Below are 25,268 nucleotides of genomic sequence, written 5' to 3'. Positions count from 1 at the left end.
AATTATGTCATATTAAGCAAAACTTCCTGTCCGCCATTTTGATTCATGTTGAAAACCTTTTTTTTTAAACTCATCCTCAACCGTTTGTCTGATTTTCACCAAAATTGAATCAGATCATCTTCAGACCGTGCTGACAAAAAGTTATGGATTTCGTGTCAATAGACGAAACCGTTTTTGTACAGCGCTGCTTCAGATGTCAGGCATCTTCACAAAATGAGTCTGAGGCTATATCTCTGCAAAGCTTTGTTGTAATTAAGCCAAACTTGTGTGTGCCATTGTCTAACATGGAGAATAGGCTCACAGACACTCACACACAGAAATGAAATGGTTCAACTATTATATGAATAATCAATAAGCATGATTACACACACACACACACACACAGAGAGAGAAGTACATGCCCACACATTTTGTTGTATGTAGATATTTGAAATAAATTATAGGTGACACACAACTCACAGAAAGACTTCTTTTCTTACATTTCTATGTCAGGTTTCATTGCATTCATATTCTGACATAATAGTAAACATTTGATATACATGTATGAATAAATTGTTGAACTTTCACTCAATGTGATCTTAAATGCTTGAACAGTAATATTAAATAATAGTAATATATATTTTTCTAGATGAATCAATCATCGAGACAATGAACTGTAATGTTTTAGTCTTTAGTGAGCCCATTAGTGGTCTTCCAGTGACATCTAGTGGTCGTAAATGCAATTTATCATACAACACTGTCTCTTTAACCTTTATAACTGTTATATGTTGTCTTAATTTCATTCCAAAGAAGCATACGCAATTTATGTATAATTTCACAGTCTAGATAATAGTACTGCACTGATTTTAAATAACCTAGATATGGCTGACAGTAAAAGAATAGAACAGAATTACAGACACACACAAACATGAAATGTTTAAACTAATATATTAATACTCAATAAGCATGCTTAAACCCACACACAGATGCACACATTTTGTTATATATATAGATAATTAAAATAAATGATGGGTGATAAAACCTATTGCAAGTCTTCTGTTTTTATGGGCTTCTATGTCATTTTTCAGGTTTCATTGCAATCATAATCTGGCATAATTATAAACATTAGATATATCTGTATGAATAAATTGGTAAACTTTGACTCAATGTGATCTGAAATGCTTGAACAGTAATATTAAATAATAGTAATATACATTTTTTCTAGATGAATCCCTCAACAAGCCCATAAACTGTAATGTTTTAGTCTTTAGTGAGCTCATTAGTGGTCTTCCGGTGACATCTAGTGGTTATAATTGCAATTTTTTATTCAACACTGGGTTTTGAAGCTTTATAAATATTACAGTGTTCTTTTTTACCTAATCTCTGTTAAATTTTGCATGATTGTTTAGAAAAAATACAGATCTAATGCATGTGTGATTATATTACCCCTTTTTTTTTGCAGTTTAATGCCATTCACAACAGAAATCTTTTGTTTTTTAGGCCATTTTAACTGTTATAGCACCAGCTATTTTCTGATCTTAATGAAACTTTGCATGCTTGGTGGGTCATCTTTCACATGTTATAACCAAGTTTCATAAAGTTTTGAGTTTTTGTTTCAGTTTTATAGGCTTTAGGTTACATGTGGCCACGGCCCTTTCCTAAATGACCTCTTATAGCTAACCAAAGGACAAAATGCAACATATTTTTGAAAATTATTGATCTAGAGAGTCCAGAGAATATTATTGCAGTGGTTTGATCAAGACTGAACAAAAAACCAGGTGACCCAAAACATTCAAATTCGTGGACCAATTTTACGAAAAAGGCTATAACTCGGGAACAAAATGAGATATCTTCACCAAACTCAGAACTCATATGCATGAATAAAAACTTTAGTCAAATTATTATTATTTTTCCATATCTGCCACTTGGTGGCGCTACAGGATGAAAAAAAATCAAATGGCTATAACTAAGCAACCGTTGATCCAATCAACTTGAAAATTGATATGGCCCAATGTGGCACAAGTGCTCTATGAGGAATTTCACTTATCTTAAAAAACATGGCCGCCATTGGCCAAACAACTTTAAGCACCTATTTGACAAGGTTAATGGAAGTCGATCGGAACGAAACTCGGTGGGCATGTTCGACTCATTGCCCTAAAGGTCTGTAAGTATTTTGAAAGAAATTGCCCACAACATTGTCACCTCCCACAGAACACAACAAAGCGATTTGATTACAGCGCCACCTATTTTCCAAAAATGATAATGCATCATTTTACTGGAGTTTTACTGGCTGTTTCAATTACACTCTTCCAATAATTGCTTTTCTTACTTGTTGCATTTGGTCTGATGCTCCATGCCATGCTTAGCTCCTCGCTGTGGAACTTTTATTAACGATTTTCAGCCATTTCAATTACAATCATGCAATTATTAATTTCATTATTCATTGTTGCATTTGGTCTGATGCTACATATGCTTAGCTCCTGATGTTGCCGCTGGAATGCTTGGCCCCGTGATTGCTGCTTGCAGCTATATTTATTATTCTTCTTCTTCTTCCGCCGCAAGTCTATGGCAGCCCATAGAACCGATTGCGGGAAAGTTGTATAATTTGGCACACTGATAGAGGACAGTCCCACCATTAACTATAGCTAATTTGAAGTCTCTAACTCCTACTCTCTAGCGCCACCACTTGTCCAAACTTTCAATGTTTGTATGCTAATAACTTTTGAACCGTAAGCCAGAAAATGGAAATTCTTTTTTGTTCTGAATCCTTGGCTCATGCCAAGTCGAATGAACCCCAAAATTCAAAAATCGCAAGGTTTAGTTTTTTCGCTATTTTCAATTTTTCCAAAAACCTACTTTTTCGAACTCGTCCTAGACGGTTAGTCCGATTGCCACAAAAATTGGCTCAGATCATCTTCAGACCATGTTGGCAAAAAGTTATGGAATTTAAGTTGATTCGTCCAACCGTTGTCGAATGACACGTAAACAAATTTGACGAAAAGCACGCAAAAATGCACTTGAGGCTATATCTCAGCAACGGTTTGGCATATTGAGACCAAACTTGGTGTGTGTTATAATAAGCATGACCTGAGACTACCTGCAGTGTTTCGACACAGCGCCACCTAGTGGTCAGGAGATATGAAAAATGCATATTTTGGCTTATATCTTCTGAATGGTTTGGCCAAAAATCACACAACTGGTCTCTTTAGATTCAGTGAGTCATGTCGAGTCGTATGATATGCAAATTTCCCGTGTCAGCCATTTTAGGCGTCGGTCATTTTGAATTATGTTTTAAAATGCTGTATTTTTTCAACGCAGCATCGTATCGTTTCGCAAATAATTACAAAAATATTCGGCTCCATGCCCTGAAGGTACTCAAAAAGTTTGGTGGCAGCGCCACCTTGTGGTCAAGAGTTATAATGAATTATCACAAAAATGCTAATAACTTTTGAGTAAATTAGACAATTGAAATGCAAATGGTCTCCCTGTATTCTATGGGTCATGCCGAGAACATAGATACCTATTATGCCAAAATTGGCCATACTTCCTGTCCGCCATTTTGATTAATGATGAAAACCTACTTTTTCGAACTCCTCCTAGACCGTTAGTCCGATTTTCACCAAATTTGACGTGAATCATCTTCAGACCATGCTGGCAAAAAGTTATGGATTTCGTGTCGATATACAAAACGGTTCTGATTTAGCGCATCAACGAATTTGCTGGAAGGGTGCCAAAATGCATTTGAGGCTGTATCTCTGCAACCCTTTGACATTTTTGCACCAAACTTTGTATGTGTCATCACCACCTCACACTGACCATGCCACATAAATTTGGTAAGAGCGCCACCTATTGGTCAAGAGTAATGAACCATTAATTAACTATGAATAATTACACTTATAAAAATGCTAGTAACTTTTTAATGCATTAGCCTATTGTAATGAAACTGGCCTCAATATATTCCCTGGCTTATGCCGACAACATAGATACCATATATGCCAGAGTAAGCCGAACTTCCTGTCCGCCATTTTGATTTATGTTGAAAACCTACTTTTTCGAACTCCTCATCAACCGTTAGTCCGATTTTCACCAAACTTGACTCAGATGATCTGTAGACTGTGCTGACAAAATGTTATGGATTTTGTATCGATAGACAAAACCGTTTTCGCATACCACAGCGACGAATTTGAGGCACAATGCCAAAATGACACTTGAGGCTGTATCTCTGCAATGCTTTGGCATATTGACACCAAACTTTGTTTGTGTCATTGAAAAGACACACAGAGTACACCAAATTGACTCGATAACAGCACCACCTATTGGTCAATTTTGATAAGCCAGTAGATCATGCTACTAGAGGTTGTATTTATGATTTTTTTAGCCATTTCAATTACAATAATCCTAAAATTGCTGTTATTGCTCATTAATGCATTTGGTGTGATGCTCCATGCCATGCTTAGCTCCTACATTTGCCGTTGGAGTGCTTGGCCCCGTAATTGCTGCTTGCAGCTATATTTAGGGGCCAAGCACCGAAGGTGCGAAGGCACCTATTGTGTTTGTTGGCGTTATTAGGGGCCAAGCACCGAAGGTGCGAAGGCACCTATTGTGTTTGTTGGCGTTATTATTAGGGGCCAAGCACCGAAGGTGCGTAGGCACCTATTGTAATCGTTGGCGTTATTCTTCTTCTTCTTCTTCTTCTTCTTCTTCTTCTTCTTCTTCTTCCGCCGCAAGTCTATGGCAGCCCATAGAACCGATTGCGGGAAAGTTGTATAATTTGGCACACTGATAGAGGACAGTCCCAACATTAACTATAGCAAATTTGAAGTCTCTATCTCCTACTCTCTAGCGCCACCACTTGTCCAAACTTTCAATGTTTGTATGCTAATAACTTTTGAACCGTAAGCCAGAAAATGGAAATTCTTTTTTCCTCTGAATCCTTGGCTCATGCCAAGTCGAATGAACCCCAAAATTCAAAAATCGCAAGGTTTAGTTTTTTCGCTATTTTCAATTATTCGAAAAACCTACTTTTTCGAACTCGTCCTAGACGGTTAGTCCGATTGCCACGAAAATTGGCTCAGATCATCTTCAGACCATGCTGGCAAAAAGTTATGGAATTCAAGTTGATTCGTCCAACTGTTGTCGAATGACACGTAAACAAATTTGACGAAAAGCACGCAAACATGCACGTGAGGCTATATCCCGGCAACGGTTTGTCATATTGAGACCAAACATGGCGTGTGTTATAACAAGCATGAACTGAGACTACCTGCAGTGTTTCGACACAGCGCCACCTAGTGGTCAGGAGATATGAAAAATGCATATTTTGGCTTATAACTACTGAATGGTTTGGCCAAAAATCACACAACTGGTCTCTTTAGATTCAGTGAGTCATGTCGAGTCAAATGATATCCAATTTTCCTGTGTCGGCCATTTTAGGCGTCGGCCATTTTGAATTATGATTTAAAATGCTGTATTTTTTGAACGCAGCATCGTATCGTTTCGCAAATAATTACAAAAATATTCGGCTCCATGCCCTGAAGGTACTCAAAAAGTTTGGTGGCAGCGCCACCTTGTGGCCAATAGTTATAATGAAATATCACATAAATGCTAATAACTTTTGAATAAATTAGTCTATTAAAATTAAAATGGTCTCGCTATATTCTGTGGGTCATGCCGAGAGTATTGATACCAATAATGTGAAAATTGGCCTTACTTCCTGTCCGCCATTTTGCTTAATGTTGAAAACCTACTTTTTCGAACTCCTCCTAGACCGTTAGCCCAATTTTCACCAAATTTGACGTGCATCATCTTCAGACCATGCTGGCAAAAAGTTATGGATTTTGTGTCGATATACGTAACGGTTCTCATTTAGCGCATCAACGAATTTGCTGGAAGGGTGCCAAAATGCATTTGAGGCTGTATCTCTGCAACACTTTGACATATTTGCACCAAACTTTGTATGTGTCATCGCCACCTCACACTGACCATGCCACATAAATTTGGTAACAGCGCCACCTATTGGTCAAGAGTAATAAACCATTCATTAACCATGAGTAATTACACTTTTTAAAATGCTAATAACTTTTTAATGCATTAGCCTATTTGAAGGAAACTGGGCTCAAAATATTCCCTGGCTTATGCCGATAACATAGATACCAAATATACCACGGTAAGCTGAACTTCCGGTCCGCCATTTTGATTTATGTTGAAAACATACTTTTTCGAACTCCTGATCAACCGTATGTCCGATTTTCACCAAATTCGAATCAAATGATCTTCAGGCTATACTGATTCAAAGTTATGGATTTTGAGTCGATAGACAAAACTGTTTTCGCATACCACATCGACGAATTTGAGGCACAATGAGAAAATGACACTTGAGGCTGTATCCCTGGAATGCTTTGGCATATTGACACCAAACTTTGTGTGTGTCATTGAAAAGACACACAGAGTACACCAAATTGATTTTATAACAGTGTCACCTATTGGTCAAGCTTGATAAACCAAGTAATCATGCTACTAGAGGTGGTATTGGTGTTTTTTTTTTTTGCCATTTCAAATACAATAATTCCAAAATTGCTGTTATTGCTCATTAATGTATTTGGTGTGATGCTTTATGCGATGCTTAGCTACTACATTTGCCGTTGGAGTGCTTGGCCCCGTAATTGCTGCTTGCAGCTATATTTAGGGGCCAAGCACCGAAGGTGCGTAGGACCCTCTTGTTTTTGTTGGCGTTCTTATTATTATTATTATTATTATTCTTCCGACTGGGGGTCTATGGCAGCCCATAGAACCGAATGCGGGAAAGTTGTAATGGTTTGACATTCTTATAGAGGACAGTGCCAACATTAAGTACACCAATTTTGGTGTGTCTAAGACATTCCCTCTAGCGCCACCAACTGTCCAAAATTTCACTTTAATTTTGTTAATAACTTTTTGACCGTAAGGCCAATCATCAAAATTCTTTTTTCATCTGATTTCTGAGCTCATGCCGATTCGATTGCACCCTAGCAAATTATTTTCCGTCATAGAAATGTGGCCGCCATTTTGAATTTTTTTAAAAACCTACTTTTTCGAACTCGTCCTAGACGGTTTGTCCGATTCACACGAAAATTGAACCAGATCATCTTCAGTCAGTGCTGACCAAAAGTTATGCAAATCAAATTGATTCGTCAAACCGTTTTCGATAAACGCTCAAACAAATTTTACGTAACGCTTGCAAAAACAGTCGTAAGGCTGTATCTATGCAACGATTTATTCTATTCTGACCAAACTTGGTACATGTCATAACAAGCATGACCTGAGGCTACATGCTGTGTTTCGGCGCAGCGCCACCTACTGGTCCAGAGATATGAAAAATTGCTATTTTTGCTTATAACTTTTGAACATTTTGTCCAAAAATCATAACATTTGTCTTGTTAGATTCATGGCTACATGCCAAGTCGACTGATATCCAATTTTACCATTTTGGCCATTTTGACTGTCGGCCATTTTGAATTTTGTGCTAAAATGCTGTATTTTAAGAACGCATCAACGGATTGTTACGAAACTTGGTATGGGTCATCAGCACAATGTCCTGAAGGAGCGTGAGAAGTTTCGAAACAGCGCCACCTAGTGGTGATCTTCTTTTTTTAAATGCTTATAACTTTGGGTGTGGTCGACTTATTTTCACCAGACTCATTAAATTGGACTCCTGAAACCTTACCGAGTCCTACGATACCAAACATGCTAGGTTTCGCCTTACGGTTTGTGTAGCGTTGTGATTTAGCGCTTAAAAAACATTTGGCTATATCTTCGAAACCGCTTGTCTGATCGAGACGAAACCACCATCAGAAGTTCGGAAACATAGGTCGATAGCTATACGCCAATGCCCAAATGCCAAAATATTGATAGTAAGGGGTAGTAATATTCAATCAAAGTCAAGAGTCAGTCATTTTTTACATGCTTTTTCATATAAATGTCTATAACTCTGAAGTGAATTGAGATATTTTCACCAAAATTGATACACATATGTATGGGCTCACTCTGAGGACACATAAAACAAATGGTTGGACTGAGCCTCTTGGTGGCGCTATAATAGAACAAAACATGAAATTCCCATTGACTTTAATACAGTTTTGTGAAATAAAATGCTATACTAAACAAATGCATTTGTGTAATATTACGAAACTCAGAATGTGCCAACAACAACATCCCCTGAAGGTACTCAAAATATTTTGAAACAGTGCCACCTAGAGGTCAAGTTATAACTCAATTTACATAAAGGCTAATAACTTTTGAAAAGATCTGGCTATTGACATGATGCTGATCTTAATAGATTCCTTGGGTCAGGCCGAGAACATAGATACCAAGTTTTCCTTATTTGGCTGAACTTCCTGTCCGCCATTTTGATTAACCCTCTGGGGACGGATTAGGCGGTACCGCCCAAAATGGCATACTTTTACAAATGTGTAGTTATCTCAAAAACTATTAATGCTAGAGAGATGCGGGTTTTTTTGCCGTCTTCCTCAGATTCCGCTGAAAACAGCGGTGTCCAGTTTGTATATTAAACACTTCCCTTATTGCGCAATACCACTGCGTAAACAGGCCAATGAAAAAGATTGTGCTAGGCAGATTCAACACGCAACAGCCAATGGAAAAATTGCCGCTGGGAGGAGTCTTTTTCTAACCCAATCAGAGGAAGGTTATGTCTTCTAGCGATTCAGAGGACTCTGTAGCTCTGCTGTAGCCTTGTAAAAGCTGGCTGGACTAAAGTAAAAGACATGTCATGTAATCAATAAGCGTTCAGAGAATCAGCATCAGGGTGGAGAAAGCAGAACGCGATCGGAGTATCAGCGAGCACAAAGAGCTAAATTCGAGCGATCGGAGAATCAGCATCACGTGGAGATAGCAGAAAGTGTGTTAGCGAGCACAAAGAGATCAATTCGAGAGAGATACAGCATTATTACACAATTGTTTTATCAAAATGGCAAGCAGTAAAAGATTTACGGCAGAACAAGCTCTGGAACAATTACTGGAAAGGCCTGGAGAGGCCTTGCTTTGCTCACTGGCATGCCTAGGACTGTTTTTAAAAAAAGTTAATTATTTAATTGTTCTTTACACTAGGGATGCACGATATTGGATTTTGGCCGATATTCGATATGCCGATATTTTCAAAATAATTTTGGCCGATACCGATATCGATATATATACAAATATATACTGATATATTTAAACTTTATTTTTACTGAAGAGAAATCCATGTATCTCTTCTGTACTGATTCTACCATAAATGTATTATTTTACAAATGAAGACAGACATTCACATCTGAAAAACAGGTCAATTATTTCACTTGGAGAATATCGGTTTGGCTCATCGGCAGAAATAGTCATATCGGCCGATACCGATGATGGTCATTTTAAGCTTTTATCGGCCGATACCGATGTTGTGCCGATATTATCGTGCATCCCTACTTTACACATTTGATTAAACAATAACACATTTCTGTCAAGCAAAGAGTTTGAAAAAATATATTTTCTTTGTTCAAAAACTGTTCTATATTGTGTGTTTTTCAGTAATAAATGACAAAAATCTAATTTTCGTTTTTGAAATGCTCTAGTTTATTGTAAAATTTTTCACTCATACTTCCTTTATATAAACATATTGCATGCATGCTTATGGTAGCTTAGGGTCTTCTGAATCCATAGATACCAAACACAGGGTGTTTCATCTCCTTTACATATGATTTATAAGCCCAAATATAAAAATAGAGAAAACAGACCAAAAAGGGCTTAGTCCCAAAAATTAAAAAAACGCCTAGGACTGTTTGTAAATAAAGTTAATTATTTAATTGATCTTTACACATTTGATTGAACATTAACCCATTTATGTCAAGCAAAGAGTTTGAAAAATATATTTTTGGGTCAAAAACTTTTAACTATTGTTGTGTGAGGTAGGATTTTCAGTAATAAATGACAAAAATCTCATTTTCGTCTTTGAAATTCTCTAGTTTATTGTACAATTTTTCACTCATACTTCCTTTATAGACATATTTCATGCATGCTTATGGTAGCTTAGGGTCTTCTGAATCCATTGATACCAAATACATGGTGGTCCATCCTCATTACATATAGTTTATAAGCCGAAATGTAAAAATAGAGAAAACGGACCAAAAAGGGCTTAGTCCCCTAAGGGTTAATGTTGAAAACCTACTTTTTCGAACTCCTCCTAGACCGTTAGTCTGATTTTCACCAAATTTGACATGGATCATCTTCAGACCATTCTGGCAAAATGTTATGGATTTCGTGTCAATATACGAAACGGTTCTCATTTAGCGCATCAACGAATCAGCTGGAAGGGTTCCAAAATGCATTTGAGGCTGTATCTCTGCAAAGCTTTGACATATTTGCAAAAAACTTTGTATGTGTCATCGTCACCTCACACTGACCATTTCAAACTAATTTGGTAACAGCGCCACCTATTGGTTACACGTGATAAGCCAATAAATCCTATTACTAGTTGTTGTGTTTATTGTTTTCAAGCCATTTTGCCTAAAATAATCTTAAAACTGTCTTAATTACTCATTCCTGCCGTTCGTCTGAAGCTTGCTTCTGTAGTGCTTGGCCCCGTTATTGCTGCTTGCAGCTATATTTAGGGGCCAAGCACCGAAGGTGCGAAGGCACCTATTGTGTTTGTTGGCGTTATTAGGGGCCAAGCACCGAAGGTGCGAAGGCACCTATTGTGTTTGTTGGCGTTATTAGGGGCCAAGCACCGAAGGTGCGAAGGCACCTATTGTGTTTGTTGGCGTTATTATTCTTCTTCTTCTTCCACCCCAAGTCTATGGTAGCCCATAGAACCGATTGCGGGAAAGTTGTATAATTTGGCACACTAATAGAGGACTGTCTGAACATTAACCGTAGCAAATTTGAAGTCTCTAACTCAAACTCTCTAGCGCCACCAATTGTCTAAACTTTCAAAAACTTGATGCTAATAACTCTTGAACCGTAAGCCACAAAATGAAAATTCTTTTTTCCTGTGATTCCTTGGCTCATGCCGAGTCGAATGGACACCGAAATTCAAAAATCGCAAGGCTTAGTTTTTTCGCTATCGTCAATTGTTCGTAAAACCTACTTTTTCGAACTCGTCCTAGGCCGTTGCACCGATTGTCACGAAAATTGAATCAGATAATCTTCAGACCATGCTGGCAAAAAGTTATGGAATTCAAGTTGATTTCTCAAACCGTTTCCGAATAGCTCATGAACGAATTCTTCGAAAAGCACGCAAACGTGAACGTGAGGCTATATCTCCGCAACGGTTTGGCCTATTGAGACCAATCTTGGTGGGTCTTATAACAACCATTCCCTGGGACTACCTGCAGTGTTTCGGCGCTGTGCCCCCTAGTGGTCAGGAGATATGAAAAATGCATGTTTTTGCTCATAAATTCTGAACGGTTTTGCCAAAAATCACAAAAGTGGTGTCTTTAGATTCAGTGCATCATTCCGAGTCGAATGATACCGAATTTTCCCAATTCGGCCATTTTGGGCGTCGGCCATTTTGGATTTAGTTGTAAATTGCTGTATCTTAAGAATGAAGTTCCGTATCGTTTCGCAAATAATTACAAAAATATCCGGCTCCATGCCCTGAATGTACACAAAAAAATTGGGGGCAGCGCCACCTTGTGGTCAATAGTTATAACGATTTTTTCGAAAAATGCTAATAACTTTTGCATACATTAGCCTATTGTAACAAAGCTGATGTTGATAGATTCCTTGGGTCATGCCGAGAACACCGATACCCCATTTGTCAATTTTGGCAAAATTTCCTGTCCGCCATTTTGATTCATGTTGAAAACCTACTTTTTCGAACTCCTCCTAGACCGTTGCTCAGATTTTCACCAAATTTGATTTGGATCATCTTCAGACCATGCTGGCAAAAAGTTATGGAATTTGTGTCGATACACGTAACCGTTTTCAATTAGCGTACCAACGAATTTGCTGGAAAGATGCCAAACTGCATCTGAGGCTGTATCTCTGCAAAGGTTGGAGATATTTACACAAAACTTAATATGTGACATTGTCACATCACATTGACCACGCCACATCATTTTGGTCACAGCGTCACCTATTGGTCAAGAGTAATAAACCAATCAATAACCGCTAATTATTACATTTCCAATAATGCTAATAACTTTTGATTGCATTAGCCTATTATCATGAAACATGTCTCAAAATGTTCCTTGGGACATGCCGACAACATACATACCAATTATGTCATATTAAGCAAAACTTCCTGTCCGCCATTTTGATTCATGTTGAAAACCTTTTTTTTTAAACTCATCCTCAACCGTTTGTCTGATTTTCACCAAAATTGAATCAGATCATCTTCAGACCGTGCTGACAAAAAGTTATGGATTTCGTGTCAATAGACGAAACCGTTTTTGTACAGCGCTGCTTCAGATGTCAGGCATCTTCACAAAATGAGTCTGAGGCTATATCTCTGCAAAGCCCATTAGTGGTCTTCCAGTGACATCTAGTGGTCGTAAATGCAATTTATCATACAACACTGTCTCTTTAACCTTTATAACTGTTATATGTTGTCTTAATTTCATTCCAAAGAAGCATACGCAATTTATGTATAATTTCACAGTCTAGATAATAGTACTGCACTGATTTTAAATAACCTAGATATGGCTGACAGTAAAAGAATAGAACAGAATTACAGACACACACAAACATGAAATGTTTAAACTAGTATATTAATACTCAATAAGCATGCTTAAACCCACACACAGATGCACACATTTTGTTATATATATAGATAATTAAAATAAATGATGGGTGATAAAACCTATTGCAAGTCTTCTGTTTTTATGGGCTTCTATGTCATTTTTCAGGTTTCATTGCAATCATAATCTGGCATAATTATAAACATTAGATATATCTGTATGAATAAATTGGTAAACTTTGACTCAATGTGATCTGAAATGCTTGAACAGTAATATTAAATAATAGTAATATACATTTTTTCTAGATGAATCCCTCAACAAGCCCATAAACTGTAATGTTTTAGTCTTTACTGAGCTCATTAGTGGTCTTCCGGTGACATCTAGTGGTTATAATTGCAATTTTTTTATTCAACACTGGGTTTTGAAGCTTTAAAAATATTACAGTGTTCTTTTTTACCTAATCTCTGTTAAATTTTGCATGATTGTTTAGAAAAAATACAGATCTAATGCATGTGTGATTATATTACCCCTTTTTTTTTTTGCAGTTTAATGCCATTCACAACAGAAATCTTTTGTTTTTTAGGCCTGTTTAAATGTTATCTAACCAAAGGACAAAATACAACATATTTTTTCAAAGTTATTGATCTAGAGAGTCCTGAGAATATTACTGCAGTGGTTTGATCAAGACTGAACAAAAAACCAGGTGACCCAAAACATTCAAATTCGTGGACCAATTTTATGAAAAAGGCTATAACTCGGGAACAAAATGAGATATCTTCACCAAACTCAGAACTCATATGCATGAACAAAAACTTTAGTCAAATTATTTTTTTTCCCATATCTGCCACTTGGTGGCGCTACAGGATGAAAAAAAAACTAAAATGGCTATAACTAAGCAACCGCTGATCCAATCAACTTGAAAATTGGTATGGCCCAATGTGGCATAAGTGTCTATGAGGAATTTCACTTATCTTAAAAAACATGGCCGCCATTGGCCAAACAACTTTAAGCACCTATTTGACAAGGTTAATGGAAGTCGATCGCAACGAAACTCGGTGGGCATGTTCGACTCATTGCCCTAAAGGTCTGTAAGTATTTTGAAAGAAATTGCCCACAACATTGTCACCTCCCACAGAACACAACAAAGCAATTTGATTACAGCGCCAACTATTTTCCAAAAATGATAATGCATCATTTTACTGGAGTTTTACTGGCTGTTTCAATTACACTCTTCCAATAATTGCTTTTCTTGCTCGTTGCATTTGGTCTGATGCTCCATGCCATGCTTAGCTCCTTGCTGTGGAACTTTTATTAACGATTTTCAGCCATTTCAATTACAATCATGCAATTATTAATTTCATTATTCATTGTTGCATTTGGTCTGATGCTACATATGCTTAGCTCCTGATGTTGCCGCTGGAATGCTTGGCCCCGTGATTGCTGCTTGCAGCTATATTTAGGGGCCAAGCACCGAAGGTGCGTAGGCACCTATTGTAATCGTTGGCGTTATTAGGGGCCAAGCACCGAAGGTGCGAAGGCACCTATTGTGTTTGTTGGCGTTATTATTATTATTCTTCTTCTTCCACCCCAAGTCTATGGTAGCCCATAGAACCGATTGCGGGAAAGTTGTATAATTTGGCACACTAATAGAGGACTGTCTGAACATTAACCGTAGCAAATTTGAAGTCTCTAACTCAAACTCTCTAGCGCCACCAATTGTCTAAACTTTCAAAAACTTGATGCTAATAACTCTTGAACCGTAAGCCACAAAATGAAAATTCTTTTTTCCTGTGATTCCTTGGCTCATGCCGAGTCGAATGGACACCGAAATTCAAAAATCGCAAGGCTTAGTTTTTTCGCTATCGTCAATTGTTCATAAAACCTACTTTTTCGAACTCGTCCTAGGCCGTTGCACCGATTGTCACGAAAATTTAATCAGATAATCTTCAGACCATGCTGGCAAAAAGTTATGGAATTCAAGTTGATTTCTCAAACCGTTTCCGAATAGCTCATGAACGAATTCTTCGAAAAGCACGCAAACGTGAACGTGAGGCTATATCTCCGCAACGGTTTGGCCTATTGAGACCAATCTTGGTGGGTCTTATAACAACCATTCCCTGGGACTACCTGCAGTGTTTCGGCGCTGTGCCCCCTAGTGGTCAGGAGATATGAAAAATGCATGTTTTTGCTCATAACTTCTGAACGGTTTTGCCAAAAATCACAAAAGTGGTGTCTTTAGATTCAGTGCATCATTCCGAGTCGAATGATACCGAATTTTCCCAATTCGGCCATTTTGGGCGTCGGCCATTTTGGATTTAGTTGTAAATTGCTGTATCTTAAGAATGAAGTTCCGTATCGTTTCGCAAATAATTACAAAAATGTCCGGCTCCATGCCCTGAATGTACACAAAAAAATTGGGGGCAGCGCCACCTTGTGGTCAATAGTTATAACGATTTTTTCGAAAAATGCTAATAACTTTTGCATACATTAGCCTATTGTAACAAAGCTGATGTTGATAGATTCCTTGGGTCATGCCGAGAACACCGATACCCCATTTGTCAATTTTGGCAAAATTTCCTGTCCGCCATTTTGATTCATGTTGAAAACCTACTTTTTCGAACTCCTCCTAGACCGTTGCTCAGATTTTCACCAAATTTGATTTGGATCATCTTCAGACCATGCTGGCAAAAAGTTATGGAATTTGTGTCGATACACGTAACCGTTTTCAATTAGCGTACCAACGAATTTGCTGGAAAGATGCCAAACTGCATCTGAGGCTGTATCTCTGCAAAGGTTGGAGATATTTACACAAAACTTAATATGTGACATTGTCACATCACATTGACTACGCCACATCATTTTGGTCACAGCGCCACCTATTGGTCAAGAGTAATAAACCAATCAATAACCGCTAATTATTACATTTCCAATAATGCTAATAACTTTTGATTGCATTAGCCTATTATCATGAAACATGTCTCAAAATGTTCCTTGGGACATGCCGACAACATACATACCAATTATGTCATATTAAGCAAAACTTCCTGTCCGCCATTTTGATTCATGTTGAAAACCTTTTTTTTTAAACTCATCCTCAACCGTTTGTCTGATTTTCACCAAAATTGAATCAGATCATCTTCAGACCGTGCTGACAAAAAGTTATGGATTTCGTGTGAATAGACGAAACCGTTTTTGTACAGCGCTGCTTCAGATGTCAGGCATCTTCACAAAATGAGTCTGAGGCTATATCTCTGCAAAGCCCATTAGTGGTCTTCCAGTGACATCTAGTGGTCGTAAATGCAATTTATCATACAACACTGTCTCTTTAACCTTTATAACTGTTATATGTTGTCTTAATTACATTCCAAAGAAGCATACGCAATTCATGTATAATTTCACAGTCTAGATAATAGTACTGCAATGATTTTAAATAACATAGATATGGCTGACGGTAAAAGAATAGAACAGAATTACAGACACACACAAACATGAAATGTTTAAACTACTATATTAATACTCAATAAGCATGCTTAAACCCACACACAGATGCACACATTTTGTTATATATATAGATAATTAAAATAAATGATGGGTGATAAAACCTATTGCAAGTCTTCTGTTTTATGGGCTTCTATGTCATTTTTCAGGTTTCATTGCAATCATAATCTGGCATAATTATAAACATTAGATATATCTGTATGAATAAATTGGTAAACTTTGACTCAATGTGATCTGAAATGCTTGAACAGTAATATTAAATAATAGTAATATACATTTTTTCTAGATGAATCCCTCAACAAGCCCATAAACTGTAATGTTTTAGTCTTTAGTGAGCTCATTAGTGGTCTTCCGGTGACATCTAGTGGTTATAATTGCAATTTTTTATTCAACACTGGGTTTTGAAGCTTTATAAATATTACAGTGTTCTTTTTTACCTAATATCTGTTAAATTTTGCATGATTGTTTAGAAAAAATACAGATCTAATGCATGTGTGATTATATTACCCCTTTTTTTTTGCACTTTAATGCCATTCACAACAGAAATCTTTAGTTTTTTAGGCCATTTTAACTGTTATAGCACCAGCTATTTTCTGATCTTAATGAAACTTTGCATGCTTGGTGGGTCATCTTTCACATGTTATAACCAAGTTTCATAAAGTTTTGAGTTTTTGTTTCAGTTTTATAGGCTTTAGGTTACATGTGGCCACGGCCCTTTCCTAAATGACCTCTTATAGCTAACCAAAGGACAAAATGCAACATATTTTTGAAAATTATTGATCTAGAGAGTCCAGAGAATATTATTGCAGTGGTTTGATCAAGACTGAACAAAAAAACAGGTGACCCAAAACATTCAAATTCGTGGACCAATATTACGAAAAAGGCTATAACTCGGGAACAAAATGAGATTTCTTCACCAAACTCAGAACTCATATGCATGAACAAAAACTTTAGTCAAATTATTTTTTTTTTCCATATCTGCCACTTGGTGGCGCTACAGGATGAAAAAAAATCAAATGGCTATAACTAAGCAACCGTTGATCCAATCAACTTGAAAATTGATATGGCCCAATGTGGCACAAGTGCTCTATGAGGAATTTCACTTATCTTAAAAAACATGGCCGCCATTGGCCAAACAACTTTAAGCACCTATTTGACAAGGTTAATGGAAGTCGATCGGAACGAAACTCGGTGGGCATGTTCGACTCATTGCCCTAAAGGTCTGTAAGTACTTTGAAAGAAATTGCCCACAACATTGTCACCTCCCACAGAACACAACAAAGCGATTTGATTACAGCGCCACCTATTTTCCAAAAATGATAATGCATCATTTTACTGGAGTTTTACTGGCTGTTTCAATTACACTCTTCCAATAATTGCTTTTCTTACTCGTTGCATTTGGTCTGATGCTCCATGCCATGCTTAGCTCCTCGCTGTGGAACTTTTATTAACGATTTTCAGCCATTTCAATTACAATCATGCAATTATTAATTTCATTATTCATTGTTGCATTTGGTCTGATGCTACATATGCTTAGCTCCTGATGTTGCCGCTGGAATGCTTGGCCCCGTGATTGCTGCTTGCAGCTATATTTATTATTCTTCTTCTTCCGCCGCAAGTCTATGGCAGCCCATAGAACCGATTGCGGGAAAGTTGTATAATTTGGCACACTGATAGAGGACAGTCCCAACATTAACTATAGCAAATTTGAAGTCTCTATCTCCTACTCTCTAGCGCCACCACTTGTCCAAACTTTCAATGTTTGTATGCTAATAACTTTTGAACCGTAAGCCAGAAAATGGAAATTCTTTTTTCCTCTGAATCCTTGGCTCATGCCAAGTCGAATGAACCCCAAAATTCAAAAATCGCAAGGTTTAGTTTTTTCGCTATTTTCAATTATTCGAAAAACCTACTTTTTCGAACTCGTCCTAGACGGTTAGTCCGATTGCCACGAAAATTGGCTCAGATCATCTTCAGACCATGCTGGCAAAAAGTTATGGAATTCAAGTTGATTCGTCCAACTGTTGTCGAATGACACGTAAACAAATTTGACGAAAAGCACGCAAACATGCACGTGAGGCTATATCCCGGCAACGGTTTGTCATATTGAGACCAAACTTGGCGTGTGTTATAACAAGCATGAACTGAGACTACCTGCAGTGTTTCGACACAGCGCCACCTAGTGGTCAGGAGATATGAAAAATGCATATTTTGGCTTATAACTACTGAATGGTTTGGCCAAAAATCACACAACTGGTCTCTTTAGATTCAGTGAGTCATGTCGAGTCAAATGATATCCAATTTTCCTGTGTCGGCCATTTTAGGCGTCGGCCATTTTGAATTATGATTTAAAATGCTGTATTTTTTGAACGCAGCATCGTATCGTTTCGCAAATAATTACAAAAATATTCGGCTCCATGCCCTGAAGGTACTCAAAAAGTTTGGTGGCAGCGCCACCTTGTGGCCAATAGTTATAATGAAATATCACATAAATGCTAATAACTTTTGAATAAATTAGTCTATTTAAATTAAAATGGTCTCGCTATATTCTGTGGGTCATGCCGAGAGTATTGATACCAATAATGTGAAAATTGGCCTTACTTCCTGTCCGCCATTTTGCTTAATGTTGAAAACCTACTTTTTCGAACTCCTCCTAGACCGTTAGCCCAATTTTCACCAAATTTAACGTGCATCATCTTCAGACCATGCTGGCAAAAAGTTATGGATTTTGTGTCGATATACGTAACGGTTCTCATTCAGCGCATCAACGAATTTGCTGGAAGGGTGCCAAAATGCATTTGAGGCTGTATCTCTGCAACACTTTGACATATTTGCACCATACTTTGTATGTGTCATCGCCACCTCACACTGACCATGCCACATAAATTTGGTAACAGCGCCACCTATTGGTCAAGAGTAATAAACCATTCATTAACCATGAGTAATTACACTTTTTAAAATGCTAATAACTTTTTAATGCATTAGCCTATTTGAAGGAAACTGGGCTCAAAATATTCCCTGGCTTATGCCGATAACATAGATACCAAATATACCACGGTAAGCTGAACTTCCGGTCCGCCATTTTGATTTATGTTGAAAACATACTTTTTCGAACTCCTCATCAACCATATGTCCGATTTTCACCAAATTCGAATCAAATGATCTTCAGGCTATACTGATTCAAAGTTATGGATTTTGAGTCGATAGACAAAACCGTTTTCGCATACCACATCGACGAATTTGAGGCACAATGAGAAAATGACACTTGAGGCTGTATCCCTGGAATGCTTTGGCATATTGACACCAAACTTTGTGTGTGTCATTGAAAAGTCACACAGAGTACACCAAATTGATTTTATAACAGTGTCACCTATTGGTCAAGCTTGATAAACCAAGTAATCATGCTACTAGAGGTGGTATTGGTGTTTTTTTTTTTTGCCATTTCAAATACAATAATTCCAAAATTGCTGTTATTGCTCATTAATGTATTTGGTGTGATGCTTTATGCAATGCTTAGCTACTACATTTGTCGTTGGAGTGCTTGGCCCCGTAATTGCTGCTTGCAGCTATATTTAGGGGCCAAGCACCGAAGGTGCGTAGGCACCTATTGTAATCGTTGGCGTTATTAGGGGCCAAGCACCGAAGGTGCGTAGGCACCTATTGTTTTCGTTGGCGTTATTATTATTATTATTCTTCTTCTTCTTCCGCCGCAAGTCTATGGCAGCCCATAGAACCGATTGCGGGAAAGTTGTATAATTTGGCACACTGATAGAGGACAGTCCCAACATTAACTATAGCAAATTTGAAGTCTCTATCTCCTACTCTCTAGCGCCACCACTTGTGCAAACTTTCAATGTTTGTATGCTAATAACTTTTGAACCGTAAGCCAGAAAGTGGAAATTCTTTTTTCCTCTGAATCCTTGGCTCAAGCCAAGTCGAATGAACCCTAAAATTCAAAAATCGCAAGGTTTAGTTTTTTCGCTATTTTCAACTTTTCGAAAAACTTACTTTTTCGAACTCGTCCTAGACGGTTTGTCCGATTTTCACGAAAATTGGCTCAGATCATCATCAGACCATGCTGGCAAAAAGTTATGGAATTCAAGTTGATTCGTCCAACCGTTCTCGAATGACACGTGAAAAAATATGACGAAAAGCACGCAAAAATACACGTGAGGCTATATCTCCGCAACGGTTTGGCGTATTGAGACCAAACTTGGTGTGTGTTATAATAAGCATGACCTGAGACTACCTGCAGTGTTTCGACACAGCTCCACCTAGTGGTCAGGAGATATGAAAAATGCATATTTTGGCTTATAACTTCTGAATGGTTTGGCCAAAAATTACAAAACTGGTCTCTGTAGATTCAGTGCGTCATGTCGAGTCGATTGATATCCAATTTTCCCGTGTCGGCCATTTTAGGCGTCGGCCATTTTGAATTATGTTTCAAAATGCTGTATTTTTTGAACGCATCATCGTATCATTTCGCAAATAATTACAAAAATATTCGGCTCCATGCCCTGAAGATACTCAAAAAGTTTGGTGGCAGCGCCACCTTGTGGCCAATAGTTATAATGAAATATCACATAAATGCTAATAACTTTTGAATTAATTAGACATATTAAAATTAAAATGGCCTCCCTATATTCTGTGGGTAAAGCCGAGAGCATTGATACCAATTATGCGAATATTGGCCATACTTCCTGTTTGCCATTTTGATTAATGTTGAAAACCTACTTTTTCGAACTCCTCCTAGACCGTTAGTCCGATTTTCACCAAATTTGACGTGTATCATCTTCAGACCATGCTGGCAAAAAGTTATGGATTTCGTGTCGATATATGAAACGGTTCTCATTAAGCGCATCAACGAATTTGCTGGAAGGGTGCCAAAATGCATTTGAGGCTGTATCTCTGCAACACTTTGACATATTTACACCAAACTTTGTACGTGTCATCGCTACCTCACACTGACCATGCCACATAAATTTGGTAACAGCGCCACCTATTGGTCAAGAGTAATAAACCATTCATTACCCATGAATAATTACACTTATAAAAATGCTAATAACTTTTTAATGCATTAGCCTATTTGAAGGAAACTGGGCTCAAAATATTCCCTGGTTTATGCCGAAAACATAGATACCAAATATGCCAGATTAAGCTGAACTTCCGGTCCGCCATTTTGATTTATGTTGAAAACCTACTTTTTGAACTCCTCATCAGCCGTTAGTCCAATTTTCACCAAAATTTAATCAGATGATCTTCAGACTGTGCTGACAAAAAGTTATGAATTTTGTGTCGATAGACAAAACCGTTTTTGCATACCACAGCGACGAACTTGAGGCACAATGACAAAATGACACTTGAGGCTGTATCTCTGCAATGCTTTGGCATATTGACACCAAACTTTGTTTGTGTCATTGAAAAGTCACACAGAGTACACCAAATTGACTTGATAACAGCACCACCTATTGGTCAATTTTGATAAGCCAGTAAATCATGCTACTAGAGGTTGTATTTATGATTTTTTTAGCCATTTCAATTACAATAATCCTAAAATTGCTGTTATTGCTCATTAATGCATTTGGTGTGATGCTCCATGCCATGCTTAGCTCCTACATTTGCCGTTGGAGTGCTTGGCCCCGTAATTGCTGCTTGCAGCTATATTTATTATTCTTCTTCTTCCGCCGCAAGTCTATGGCAGCCCATAGAACCGATTGCGGGAAAGTTGTATAATTTGGCACACTGATAGAGGACAGTCCCAACATTAACTATAGCAAATTTGAAGTCTCTATCTCCTACTCTCTAGCGCCACCACTTGTCCAAACTTTCAATGTTTGTATGCTAATAACTTTTGAACCGTAAGCCAGAAAATGGAAATTCTTTTTTCCTCTGAATCCTTGGCTCATGCCAAGTCGAATGAACCCCAAAATTCAAAAATCGCAAGGTTTAGTTTTTTCGCTATTTTCAATTATTCGAAAAACCTACTTTTTCGAACTCGTCCTAGACGGTTAGTCCGATTGCCACGAAAATTGGCTCAGATCATCTTCAGACCATGCTGGCAAAAAGTTATGGAATTCAAGTTGATTCGTCCAACTGTTGTCGAATGACACGTAAACAAATTTGACGAAAAGCACGCAAACATGCACGTGAGGCTATATCCCGGCAACGGTTTGTCATATTGAGACCAAACTTGGCGTGTGTTATAACAAGCATGAACTGAGACTACCTGCAGTGTTTCGACACAGCGCCACCTAGTGGTCAGGAGATATGAAAAATGCATATTTTGGCTTATAACTACTGAATGGTTTGGCCAAAAATCACACAACTGGTCTCTTTAGATTCAGTGAGTCATGTCGAGTCAAATGATATCCAATTTTCCTGTGTCGGCCATTTTAGGCGTCGGCCATTTTGAATTATGATTTAAAATGCTGTATTTTTTGAACGCAGCATCGTATCGTTTCGCAAATAATTACAAAAATATTCGGCTCCATGCCCTGAAGGTACTCAAAAAGTTTGGTGGCAGCGCCACCTTGTGGCCAATAGTTATAATGAAATATCACATAAATGCTAATAACTTTTGAATAAATTAGTCTATTAAAATTAAAATGGTCTCGCTATATTCTGTGGGTCATGCCGAGAGTATTGATACCAATAATGTGAAAATTGGCCTTACTTCCTGTCCGCCATTTTGCTTAATGTTGAAAACCTACTTTTTCGAACTCCTCCTAGACCGTTAGCCCAATTTTCACCAAATTTGACGTGAATCATCTTCAGACCATGCTGGCAAAAAGTTATGGATTTTGTGTCGATATACGTAACGGTTCTCATTTAGCGCATCAACGAATTTGCTGGAAGGGTGCCAAAATGCATTTGAGGCTGTATCTCTGCAACACTTTGACATATTTGCACCAAACTTTGTATGTGTCATCGCCACCTCACACTGACCATGCCACATAAATTTGGTAACAGCGACACCTATTGGTCAAGAGTAATAAACCATTCATTAACCATGAGTAATTACACTTTTTAAAATGCTAATAACTTTTTAATGCATTAGCCTATTTGAAGGAAACTGGGCTCAAAATATTCCCTGGCTTATGCCGATAACATAGATACCAAATATACCACGGTAAGCTGAACTTCCGGTCCGCCATTTTGATTTATGTTGAAAACATACTTTTTCGAACTCCTGATCAACCGTATGTCCGATTTTCACCAAATTCGAATCAAATGATCTTCAGGCTATACTGATTCAAAGTTATGGATTTTGAGTCGATAGACAAAACCGTTTTCGCATACCACATCGACGAATTTGAGGCACAATGAGAAAATGACACTTGAGGCTGTATCCCTGGAATGCTTTGGCATATTGACACCAAACTTTGTGTGTGTCATTGAAAAGTCACACAGAGTACACCAAATTGATTTTATAACAGTGTCACCTATTGGTCAAGCTTGATAAACCAAGTAATCATGCTACTAGAGGTGGTATTGGTGTTTTTTTTTTTTGCCATTTCAAATACAGTAATTCCAAAATTGCTGTTATTGCTCATTAATGTATTTGGTGTGATGCTTTATGCGATGCTTAGCTACTACATTTGCCGTTGGAGTGCTTGGCCCCGTAATTGCTGCTTGCAGCTATATTTATTATTATTATTCTTCTTCTTCCACCCCAAGTCTATGGTAGCCCATAGAACCGATTGCGGGAAAGTTGTATAATTTGGCACACTAATAGAGGACTGTCTGAACATTAAACGTAGCAAATTTGAAGTCTCTAACTCAAACTCTCTAGCGCCCCCAATTGTCTAAACTTTCAAAAACTTGATGCTAATAACTCTTGAACCGTAAGCCACAAAATGAAAATTCTTTTTTCCTGTGATTCCTTGGCTCATGCCGAGTCGAATGGACACCGAAATTCAAAAATCGCAAGGCTTAGTTTTTTCGCTATCGTCAATTGTTTGTAAAACCTACTTTTTCGAACTCGTCCTAGGCCGTTGCACCGATTGTCACGAAAATTGAATCAGATAATCTTCAGACCATGCTGGCAAAAAGTTATGGAATTCAAGTTGATTTCTCAAACCGTTTCCGAATAGCTCATGAACGAATTCTTCGAAAAGCACGCAAACGTGAACGTGAGGCTATATCTCCGCAACGGTTTGGCTTATTGAGACCAATCTTGGTGGGTCTTATAACAACCATTCCCTGGGACTACCTGCAGTGTTTCGGCGCTGTGCCCCCTAGTGGTCAGGAGATATGAAAAATGCATGTTTTTGCTCATAACTTCTGAACGGTTTTGCCAAAAATCACAAAAGTGGTGTCTTTAGATTCAGTGCATCATTCCGAGTCGAATGATACCGAATTTTCCCAATTCGGCCATTTTGGGCGTCGGCCATTTTGAATTTAGTTGTAAATTGCTGTATCTTAAGAATGAAGTTCCGTATCGTTTCGCAAATAATTACAAAAATGTCCGGCTCCATGCCCTGAATGTACACAAAAAAATTGGGGGCAGCGCCACCTTGTGGTCAATAGTTATAACGATTTTTCGAAAAATGCTAATAACTTTTGCATACATTAGCCTATTGTAACAAAACTGATGTTGATAGATTCCTTGGGTCATGCCGAGAACACCGATACCCCATTTGTCAATTTTGGCAAAATTTCCTGTCCGCCATTTTGATTCATGTTGAAAACCTACTTTTTCGAACTCCTCCTAGACCGTTGCTCAGATTTTCACCAAATTTGATTTGAATCATCTTCAGACCATGCTGGCAAAAAGTTATGGAATTTGTGTCGATACACGTAACCGTTTTCAATTAGCATACCAACGAATTTGCTGGAAAGATGCCAAACTGCATCTGAGGCTGTATCTCTGCAAAGGTTGGAGATATTTACACAAAACTTAATATGTGACATTGTCACATCACATTGACCACGCCACATCATTTTGGTCACAGCGCCACCTATTGGTCAAGAGTAATAAACCAATCAATAACCGCTAATTATTACATTTCCAATAATGCTAATAACTTTTGATTGCATTAGCCTATTATCATGAAACATGTCTCAAAATGTTCCTTGGGACATGCCGAC

The 25,268-nt window shown here is 37.8% G+C and overlaps 3 long non-coding RNA genes across 3 annotated transcripts in view; 2 read left to right on the top strand and 1 right to left on the bottom strand.

The window, feature by feature from the left end:
- Positions 1–1,019: 1,019 nt before the first annotated feature.
- Positions 1,020–24,914, bottom strand: LOC127949477 (uncharacterized). Its single transcript, XR_008152305.1, has 3 exons — positions 24,146–24,914; positions 13,807–14,562; positions 1,020–2,181 (listed from the first exon to the last, which is right to left on the bottom strand). It is a non-coding gene; the product is annotated as an uncharacterized LOC127949477 (long non-coding RNA).
- The window catches only part of LOC127949547 (uncharacterized), a 157,701-nt gene continuing 137,687 nt past the window's right edge, over positions 5,255–25,268 (top strand). The window contains exon 1 of the long non-coding RNA XR_008152333.1: positions 5,255–6,680. This is a non-coding gene — a long non-coding RNA (uncharacterized LOC127949547). The remainder of the gene's footprint in view (positions 6,681–25,268) is intronic.
- The window catches only part of LOC127949437 (uncharacterized), a 44,295-nt gene continuing 32,555 nt past the window's right edge, over positions 13,529–25,268 (top strand). Inside the window, exons 1-2 of the long non-coding RNA XR_008152298.1 lie at positions 13,529–13,705; positions 17,340–19,770. This is a non-coding gene — a long non-coding RNA (uncharacterized LOC127949437). The remainder of the gene's footprint in view (positions 13,706–17,339; positions 19,771–25,268) is intronic.

This window comes from Carassius gibelio, chromosome A1, assembly GCF_023724105.1.
Source record: "Carassius gibelio isolate Cgi1373 ecotype wild population from Czech Republic chromosome A1, carGib1.2-hapl.c, whole genome shotgun sequence".
NCBI classification, from domain to species: domain Eukaryota; kingdom Metazoa; phylum Chordata; class Actinopteri; order Cypriniformes; family Cyprinidae; genus Carassius; species Carassius gibelio.
Note: the sequence above shows the minus strand (reverse complement) of the source record. Positions and strands in the feature narration are given on the sequence as shown.